Source organism: Polypterus senegalus, chromosome 11 (genome assembly GCF_016835505.1).
Source record: "Polypterus senegalus isolate Bchr_013 chromosome 11, ASM1683550v1, whole genome shotgun sequence".
NCBI classification, from domain to species: Eukaryota; Metazoa; Chordata; class Cladistia; order Polypteriformes; family Polypteridae; genus Polypterus; species Polypterus senegalus.
Genome location: NC_053164.1, coordinates 81,281,638 through 81,292,621, shown reverse-complemented (window position 1 = coordinate 81,292,621; position 10,984 = coordinate 81,281,638). Strand labels below are relative to the sequence as shown.

General features: G+C 38.0%; 1 long non-coding RNA gene across 2 annotated transcripts; it reads right to left on the bottom strand.

The window, feature by feature from the left end:
- Positions 1-376: 376 nt before the first annotated feature.
- Positions 377-3,324, bottom strand: LOC120539263. 2 transcript variants are annotated; one of them, XR_005635581.1, is made up of 4 exons: positions 3,103-3,324; positions 1,621-1,695; positions 1,115-1,296; positions 377-673 (listed from the first exon to the last, which is right to left on the bottom strand). It is a non-coding gene; the product is annotated as an uncharacterized LOC120539263 (long non-coding RNA). The 2 variants fall into 2 exon arrangements; XR_005635580.1 differs by lacking the exon at positions 1,621-1,695 and having other exon boundaries at positions 3,103-3,319.
- Between the last annotated feature and the right edge of the window lie 7,660 nt (positions 3,325-10,984).

Here is a 10,984-nt window from a genome sequence, read left to right as displayed (position 1 = left end):
GACATTGTTTGTATATGTTGGCTCACGTACATTCATGATTAGAAATATGTATGTATGTGTATTTTAAGTTTATCTTTTATGTAATGGTTGGTTATTCTTGCAGTTTTGTGACTTTACACTACAATACAGTATATTTGAACTGCTTCTTTACCCTTTCTTGTACAGCACTTTGGTTTAGTTCTGGCTGCTGTTGTAAATGTGGTTTATAAATAAAAATTGCCTTGCCCTGCTTTATAAAACATTATTTTAATATATAACACTAAGACAATGGACTGTAAAGATGAAGTTGGTTTGCAACATTTATTACAAAAAAGTTAAAGAATATATAAAATATAGAACAAGAGTTGTAGGTTGTAACTGAACAATGAGGGACATGTATGTTTGTTACATTTTCTGACAAAACACAGTCATTTTCCTTTTTCCTCTCACGTTATCTAAAAACAGATGCATGTCTTCCATATGTGAAATAAAGGTTGATGAAGGGCCTAAGGACATATTCCCTCTCCTCTTCTTCTGGAAATTCAGCTAGCAAATCAAATTTCTGAAGGGCCTCCTCAATGTCGTCTTTTTCCATTGACAGTAATGCAGGGAGTGAGATGTGCCCCCTGAACACAGAAATGTTCTCAGCACACCACTTCTCTGCCTTGGTAAGATGCTGAAGGATTCTGTGTTGCTGTAATACATTTTATTTAAAAAAAAAAAAAAGAAAGAAAATTCTTTAAATGGTCATCATAAAGCTTATAGCCTTTTCCTCCACATTTACAAGGAAAGTAAAAAAAAATAATGTACAGTATATTTAATTTGTTATACATTGTTAACAATACTGCTTTCGATCACAGATTCTACAAGTCTTCAATGTTTCTTACCATACACTATTATTAACAAAGTATACAATGCTTTTCAAATGTTTTAAGTCCGTTAAGAGTTGTACTAGCACTATAGTTTGTCAGAAGATCTAAAACAGGCTACTGCTTAACGATTAACAGTCGGCATCTGAGACAAGCATGAAGTCTTTTTATATATTTTATTCACTATACCATAGACATTGTAAGCCAGCATCAACAAAATGTAATTCATCTTTCTTATGGAAGTTTATAAAGTGAGGTGTCTGTACCTGTTCATCGGTGCCCTGTGCTGAATGTTGGAGAAGGGAGGCTGACGTTTCTTCTAAAAGAAAAGACCTGAAACCTGCAGAACGCAGTGCTATGGAACAGAATAGCAAGACTTTTTTTCATTTAAGATGTAGTGCCAAGTCTTTACTCTGTCTTCTCTTTAATGGCTCAATAAAGCCTAAACCTAAAAACAGAGAACATAATATTTACCTAAGGAAATGTTAAAAAAAGAACCAAAAGAATAAGCACAATAAATGACCCTGTCCTGGCTGTCCAATATTTCTGTACCTTCTAATTTTTTCTTTGGTTCTTGGCCTTCATTTAGAAAGACATTTGCTCGCTCAGTCTGATGTGCGCAGTTACTTCAGTGATTTCAAAAAGAAGCACTAAGTTTATAATGGTAAACATTCTGACTATTTGTCTTTGATTTACAATATGGCTAAGTTTATTTGCCACATTACCACAGAAGTGAATAAAAGTTATTAAAGGAAATTTCAATTTCATTTACCCCTTGATGCTGGAGTTCTCAAGTAACATTCTACACCAGCACTTCCTCAAAGCTGGCATGTCATTCTAAAGAGAACTGAGCAGAGTCACGTTGTTAAAAGGAGTTTAATGTTACAAAAATATTTATGCAAACCATTATAAACATACATTTAAAATATCTGGATTTTGAAAGGTAGGTGTTTCTGGAACTTCAAAACCACTATGGCTGAAATCAAATATAATAAATTAAACATAATACAAATTGTAGAAGGTGACAAAAATGGGAACCAGCAACCAGATATAAGCCTCCCTATACAAATACTACAATGAAAGAAGGGAGGACTAAAGTTCAGACAAACATCATTAAAATTGAAGGGGACCTCGAGGATGAAATACAGAGACACCACAGAATGGTCCTTTGGAAACCTGGACAAAACATTAAATACAGACATACAAAAAAAGATAATTACAATATGAAAAGGTCACACCATCAACATGGAAATTTCCCAGTAATGACCATTCATCTGACTTAGAAGGCCCTAATACATCCATCCATCTATCCATTATCCAACCCGCTATATCCTACCTACAGGGTCAGCCAACACAGGGCTCAAGGCCGGAAACAAACCCTGGGCAGGGCGCCAGCCCACCGCAGGGCACACACACACCAAGCAAACACTAGGGAAGCCCTAATATAAGGGGGTAAAAAAAAATAGTCAAAGAAAAATATTAAATACAAACATACAGTAAACTGTTGACAATGACATTTAAACAAAAACAACAATAGAATTGCCCACTTGTTACTAGTAAAACCTGCCAAACAATGGAAAATGCTCAGCTTCTTAATATGTATTTAAAAAAGTTCAAGTTCAGAAATCTAAACGTCAGTATTGTTTGCAAGCACACACTCGTGGCATACACACAGTAAACTACCTGCATTATTGACAATGTGGCCTTCATGACTCTGAAGGCAGGCAGCAGGATGCTGTGGTCTCCTTGCTTTTTACAAAGAGGGCACTTGGATTCATTCAATGTAATCAAAGTTGTTTTTATATTCTCTGCCTTTATGGAGAAATGTGACTGTGGAAATCACGACTAAAATAATACGTAATACTAATTTGGCAGAAAGCGCTAACGTGCTTTTATAAATACCTAACTTAACTACAGAAAAATCAAGTTAAATAAGATATTTAACACACGTTAACGTTAAATATAAATACCTTTCATATTGTACACTAACATTGCAGATTCTCTACATAACATCTCATAAATAAGTGAAAAAGTTAATATAGATGAAATAATATGGCAAATATTAAAAAGAAATAATACAAGAGGTAAAAATAGTTAAAACGATATGCTTAAAAATACGACATGTCAGTAATGACGATAAACAGAGAACACTTGGATTCGCTATACAGTATATAATCGTACATCTTATTAGTTTTGTTTAATGAATCTAAAGTTTCTTTAAATATACTGAGCTTTTTATTCTGTGAGTCCATACCTGGTTCTGCTGTGCTATTGTTCCGTGTCGGAAAACGTTTTCAGCTCCTTTTCTTTTTCGAATTGGAAAAACTGTACAGCAGCTCTTCTCCATCTCTTTCTACGGACTCTGGCCGGTTGTGGGGCGGACTGTGAAAGGCAGGAGGCGTGGAAGGCCAAGTCTGCGACCTGCAGCCGGACCCTTCACAGTAAGTCCTGAAATGACAGAGACGTCACTTCCGGGTCCGTAACGGGGGTCTACAACTGCGGTGACGTATGGTGCTGTGGCTCTGCAAGTGGATGCTTCTCCATCATGACGCAGTCTCAGTACTACACATGTCTGCTCAAAGCTTCGACTCATTATTTATTTATCGAGGTCCCGTTTGAAGTAGCCTACATATGGCATCAACAGAGTTCAAAAACTCGACAGAATTCCCATTGAAATGAATGTTTGTAGATGATCAATACATGTTAAATGATTGTACCCGATAATACTTTGTGGCAAAAAATAAAATTATAAATTATACATCATACAAATGCCGACTTGTAGAATGCATAATATTGCAAAGAAGAGCTTTAATAATACGGGTGACGACACAACTCTCACTATAATACTCTTATAAATGTCCATTCTTCGCCTCATGCAACGTTTTCATGCAACACTGAATGTATGTCATATAGTATATATCTATATATAATTGTTTTCGTCTTCATTACATACATACATGGGCCTACATTAAAAAAACATACATTATATACATCCACTCTGCTGAAAATAGTAGTGGTGCAGCGGTAGCGATACCGCTTCATAATAAGGATTGCGTGGGTTTGGATCCCACGTCCGCCCACTGTGAGTTATTAACCAAAAGAGTCTGTTTTTCTTTTTTTTTTTTTCATTAAACAGCAAATTCCAACGTGGACCGGGAACGAGCAAGGCGAGAATACTAGTAAAGATATGTCAAATGGAAATGTGCATCTTGTTTTAAGTCTATGTATATAAAAAAAATATTTGAGTAACGATTGAGTAACTGTTTTTTACGGAAGCGTATTAGGGCCACGGTGAAAAAAAATACGGACACAGCGAAGAAAAAAAAATCTAAATGTCGAGATTAAAGTCGACATTTCCACTTTATTCTATTGTTTATTTTATCAGTAGAATGTCGCAAACTAAACATCTTTAAATTAATGTTCAATTTACTAGATTTTCTCAAACCCCTTCATTAATTAATGTAGCACATTAAATGCTTTATATTAAGTGTTCCCTGACCCAGTTGTTAATCTCTATGCGCTTCTTAAACTGACATCTTCTTGCACTGAGAGGCGCAGACAGCGATCGCCGCACATTAACTTCATGATATTCCTGCTCTAAGAACATTCAGAATACTAAGAGAAATGCTTGATATCTTCTTCACGATGAAATGCACTAAAGCATGTATTAAACATGGGTGGCGTGACTATAGAGCTGCTCCTTTGCATTAAGGGGTCCCCAGTTGTATGTTCAGTGTAGTGCAAAGTCCCAAAAACTGGATATATGAATGGGAATCGCACTGGTTTAACTTAAATATTGTGTAAATATTGGGCTTGGTGGGTCGGAGACACGAACACAGGATTAAATGGATGTTCTTCTGAGCGGGCTTTCTTTATTGCATGCGTGCTGTCTCTATCTGACGTACTAAACCTCCAGTTCCTATCCTTGATTTTTCTTTCTGCACATAACCAATCACCACAAGATAAACGTCTTTGTGAAATTAAAACAAGTTATAAACTTAGACCTCGGAGTTTTCAGAACTTTAAATTATTAAAGCATGTGGGGGCACGGTGCTTGCTGGGATGGAGTTTTCAGAAATCTTCATTATACATGTTTAATTATGCCATCCATTCAGGGTTGCGCCCATCCCAGCAAGCATCTTGTGCGAGGCAGGAGTAAATCCTGAATGAGACGCCAACACATCGCAGGGTGAATACGTGCAACAGATAAAGTAGCAGGGTCAATAATACATAACAAAACCCCACATCCAACATGCCTTTGAAAGGAAACTGAAACACGCCGAGTAGACCAACGAGAAAAACATGCAAATTCAAGGCAGGGAACACCCGGGACCCCCTTGCTGCGAAGCAGCAGTGTAACCACCACGCCACCGTGCCCCCATATGCTTTAATACATTTTAAGTTCTGTACATTTTAAGTTTTGAAAACTCCGGGGTCTATGTTTATAACTTGTTTTAATTTTACAAAGACGTTTATCGTGTGGTGATTGGTTATGTGCAGAAAGAAAAAATCAAGGATAGGAACTTGAAGTTTAGTACGCTAGATAGAGACAGCGCGCATGTAATAAAGAAAGCCCGCTCACAAGAACATCCATTGAATTAAATATTAAATTAATAAGGTGGAATGTGTTCTTACCTTGAGTGTTTTCTAAATGGTAAATGTGTTAGTAACTGGGATTGCGCCTCTATTACTGGAAGATTGCTTAGGAATGATACAGACTGGACAACTATATGTTTTAGGAAATGTTTTATTATTGCACTGTGCTGTGACTAAGACAACGTTTTACTGATCGCCTACCCGGACCTTGAACAATGTTTTCACGAGGGTGGGATGCTGCTGTTAAAAGCAAATGCTTTTTCGACAACAGCAGGTCCAGATGTGTTTATCCCGCTGCTTTTTGTTGCCTCAGCACTCAAGAGGATCTTTAATGCCGACCTCGATATCTGCAATGCTCACCTTGGAGTGTCCCGTGTGTGTCTGTGTGTCGGAGACTGATCTGCGCCGTGTCTCTCAGTCTCTCTGATGTGCTCCAGACCGACACCTTTGAATGTTTGGTGCAGCAGAGCAAATTCAACCTGATCTACCACAGTGGGTTTGTTATCACCTTATTCAATGGAGGGGTGGACGTGAAATGGCAATGAATAGAAGATGCATTAATGTAAATACGTGAGTTGCCGTTCGCAATTAGACATCTTATTTTGATGGCGATTTTGAGTGGGGATGATTCCCGAACAGATCTCTTATGCGATCCTTCCACAGCATCTCTCAAAATTATTTAGTTCAAATTGGTTATAAAGATTTCACTCCTGATCATTTTTTTTATTATTATTAAGTTGGATGAGTCTAAGTCGGATCAAACTCGGGCTTGCACTACGCTCAGAATTTGAAAAGCGACCACTTTAGTTAGTTGAGCCATTGACGGCGTCTTTTCTTTGCAGCAAACTCGTTACTTTTGTGCTCCACAAAATATTGTAAAGTATTAAAAAATTAAATATTTCAATACTTGATCGAATAATAACAACTGTGATTTAAGGATTTCACCTTTTCTTTCTCAAATGTGCTTACCTATATCATGGCAAAGTACAGGGATAAACCTTTATTTTCCGTCTACTCCGTTTTAATTAAGTCAGACCAAAGAAAACATTTAAGGCTATTAAATGTGATCTCGAGAAAAGATGAGGGATAATTATAACACTAATAACAGGACCGATTATAATCATACAGTGCAAAAGTAAATACTAATTCAAAGAGCCGGGAATCCATGAGTGAGGCGTCTTATTTTGTTTAACTCTTGATATCGTATAGTGCATTTCTGCCTGTCAGCGTTAGTGATATAAAAATATAAATAGTTATTTATATTTTTAAGACATCAGACACTAGAAGTCGCTGACGAACGCTTCTCTAAGTTGTCAGTCTGTACAAGCGACGAAATAAAAGCAATAAGAGTTATAACAGACGTCATTGAAGTAGATCATGAGTTTGTGTAATGTTAATGAAAATGGCCAGGAGGGGTCACTAGAGAGGTGAGTGTCAAATGCTTCGAAGCTTCGACACGATTTCCGACACAATTGCTTCAAACGTTTTGATGCTTCATGAGGCTTCACTCCGCCCATCACTATAGATCTCTGTTCTTTAAATAACACAGGGTGCCCACTCACAGCTGATTGTCATCCCATTGATTGAAAACACCTGACTCGAATTTCACCTTCAAACTAACTGCTAATTCTAGAGGTTCACATACTTCTGCCACTCACAAATATGTAATATTCGATCATTGTTACCCTCCCCAGGAGTGGTGGACCAACAAAGATCACTCCAAGAGCATGGCATGTAATAGTCAGCGACAAAGGACCCCATGGTAACTTCTAAGCAACTGAAGGCCTCTCTCTCACATTGGCTAATGTTCATGTTCATGAGTCCACCATCAGGAGAACACTGAACAACAATGGTGTGCATGGGAGGGTTGAAAGGAGAGAGCCACTGCTCTCCAAAAAAAACATTGCTGCTCGTCTGCAGTTTGCTAAAGATCATGTGGACAAACCAGAAGGCTATTGGAAGAATGTTTTGTGGACGGATGAGACCAAAATAGAACTTTTTGGTTTAAATGAAAAGCGTTACATTTGGAGAAAGGAAAACACTGCATTCCAGCATAAGAACCTTATCCCATCTGTGAAACATGGTGGTGGTAGTATCATGGTTTGGGCCTGTTTTGCTGCATCTGGGCCAGGATGGCTTGCCTTCATTGATGGAACAATGAATTCTGAATTATATCAGAGAATTCTAAAGGAAAATGTCAGGACATCTGTCCATGAACCGAATCTCAAGAGAATGTGGGTCATGCAGCAAGACAACGACCCTAAGTCGTTCTACCAAAGAATGGTTAAAGAAGAATAAAGTTAATGTTTTGGAATGGCCAAGTCAAAGTCCTGACCTTAATCCAATTGAAATGTTGTGGAAGGACGTGAAGCGAGCAGTTAATGTGAGGAAACCCACCAACATCCCAGAGTTGAAGCTGTTCTGTACGGAGGAATGGGCTAAAATTCCTCCAACCCGGTGTGCAGGAATGATCAAAAGTTACCAGAAATGTTTAGTTGCAGTTATTGCTGCAAAGGGGGGTCACACCAGATACTGAAAGCAAAGGTTCACATACACACTCACAAATATGTAATATTCGATCATTTTCCTTAATAAATAAATGACCAAGTATAATATTTGTCTCATTTGTTTAACTGGTTTCTCTTTATCTACATTTAGGACTTGAGTGAAAATCTGATGATGTTTTAGGTCATATTTATGCAGAAATATAGAAAATTCTAAAGGGTTCACAAACTTTCAAGCACAACTGTACATGGAGAGAGATCCACCGTTCCACTCTCATCTTTTAGCTTCTTAAGAAATTTTACTCTGGCTATGAGGACATTTTGATGTTAGGCTGAATTCAGCTCTTGTCTGTGGCTGGCGTGAAGGCTGACATGTCATGTCAAAGAAAGAAAGAGAACAATGACACTTTGTCCCACACCCCCTTCCCAAATCCTCTTTAATAAAACCCCTGTGTGTGTCCAGGTGTCTGTGTGTCTTCTGGTGAAGTGCGCATGTGCGGGCCGTGCCGTGCATGGCGCTGTACCCCACCCATGCGCAATGGCACCGTGGACGCACACACACTGGAAGCTGGGCACACAGTGAATGGCCTTGCCACGGCCGCGCATGATAAGAAATAAAGGACAACATTGCTGGGGAGAGTGCCGATTGGGTAGTCGCGACCGCGCACATAAAATCCGTTGCTGGGGAGACGCCACACATACAATAATCAACTGCACGCCAGCACAGATTAAAATTCTTGCTGGGGAACTGCACAGTACTTGCTAGGGAGACGCCACGGGCATAATTATCAGCTACACGCCACACATTAAATCAGTTGCTGGGGACACTCTGCAGATTGCCAACTGTTGTGACAGAAAATTAAAGTCATATTACGGACAACAAAGCCAGTATTACTGTCAGAGAAAATTACAGGCATTTTATGGTAATACAAACCAGTATTACTGCGAGAGAAAATTAAAAACATACAATAAATACAGTGACGCATATTACAGCCACATACAAGCCAGTATTACTGTAAGAGAAAATATTACGGACGTATCTACTAACAACATGACACCCAAAAAAAAGGACACGTCAAGTAGGACAAAAGACACAGACAATAAAATCCTATATAAGCAACATCTCTTGGAAGAACGGTCAGCTCAACAAGTAAACATCAACAAAAGAAAGGCTGAAAGACAAAGAAAAATACGAGCAAATAGATCGATTGAAGAAAAACAAAATGAGCGTGAGAAAAACGCTGAAAGAGAAAGACTCAGAAGAGTAAACCTTAGAAAAAGTTGGCATTTACTTGCCAGAACCAGTATTCAGCCACGGTCAGTTATATGTTGCGCTAGCAAAATACCCGCGCTTCGCAGCGGAGAAGTAGTGTGTTAAAGAAGTAATGAAAAATAAAAGGAAACATTTTAAAAATAATGTAACATGATTGTCAATGTAATTGTTTTATCACTGTTATGAGTGTTGCTGTAATATATATATATATATATATATACACACACACACACATCTACATATATACATATATACAGTAAATACACACATACATCCACATATATATATATATATATATATATATATACTCCGTTTGGGGTGTGAGCAGCTATTGCTGGGGGTGCCAGAATCCATTGAGGAAGACAAATGAAAAACATTATTTGTACAATTTGACTTCCGCTCTTACACGCACTTAGTGCTGCGTGGGTATTATGAACTATCGTATCTGTTCAAGTTCTATTTAAATTTTAAAAATATGTAATTTTTATTTAGACAACAGAAATATGTCTGGTGGGAATGTAAGTTAAATTTAGTCATAATTGGGGTGCGAGCAGCTATTGCTGGAGGTGCCAGAATCCATCAAGGAAGACAAATGAAAAACATTATTTGTACAATTTGACTTCCGCTCTTACGCGCACTTAGTGCTGCGTGGGTATTATGAACTATCGTATCTGTTCAAGTTCTATTTAAATTTTAAAAATATGTAATTTTTATTTAGTCAACAGAAATATGTTTGGTGGGAATGTATTGCATAAAGTTTTCTTCACCACAGGAATTTAAAGAATAAATTCAACTTACATTCCTACCAAAGATATTTCTGTCAACTAAATAGAACCTACTTATATCCAAATAGAACTTGAAAAGATATATTTTTTCGAATCTGACCGCGCATTTTAGATCAACTTGATGCACACTACATCAAGCCTGCGTGGTATTGTGCTCTCACCTAGGATTACAGTATGGCTTTACCAAAACAATCATTGATGGTGAATAAAGTATCCATTATTCATTAAGCTTCAATTGATGATCTTTTGTTCTGCGTTAACCTCATATTTTTTAATACTTCTTCTCAAACCAAGGGGGTGTGAAATCGGAATCGTTCGTCACAGGGGGTGCGAGTGTAAAATGAATCGGGAAGTGCTGATATATATGTATGTGTGTGTGTATATATATATAAACTGCTCAAAAAAATTAAAGGAACACTTTGAAAACACATCAGATCTCAATAGGAAAAAGAAATCCTCCTGGATATCTATACTGATATAGACTAGGTAATGTGTTAGGAATGAAAGGATGCCACATCGTTTGATGGAAATGAAAATGATCAACCTACAGAGCCCTAAATTCAAAGACGCCCCAAAAATCAGAGTGAAAAAATTATGTGGCAGGCTAGTCCATTTTGCCAAAATTTAATTACAGCAACTCAAAATTGTACGCAGCACTTTGTATGGCCCCTGTGTTCTTGTATACATGCCTGACAACATCGGTGCATGCTTCTAATGAGATGACAGATGGTGTTGTGGGGGATCTCCTCCCAGATCTGGACCAGGGCATCACTCAGCTCCTGGACAGTCTGAGGTGCAACCTGGTGGCATTGGATGGACCAAAACATAATGTCCCAGAGGTGTTCTATTGGATTTAGGTCAGGAAAGTGTGGTGGCCAGTCAATGGTATCAATTCCTTCATCCTCCAGGAACTGCCTGCATACTCTCACCACATGAGGCCAGGAATTGTCGTGCACCAGGAGCCACTGTACCAGCATA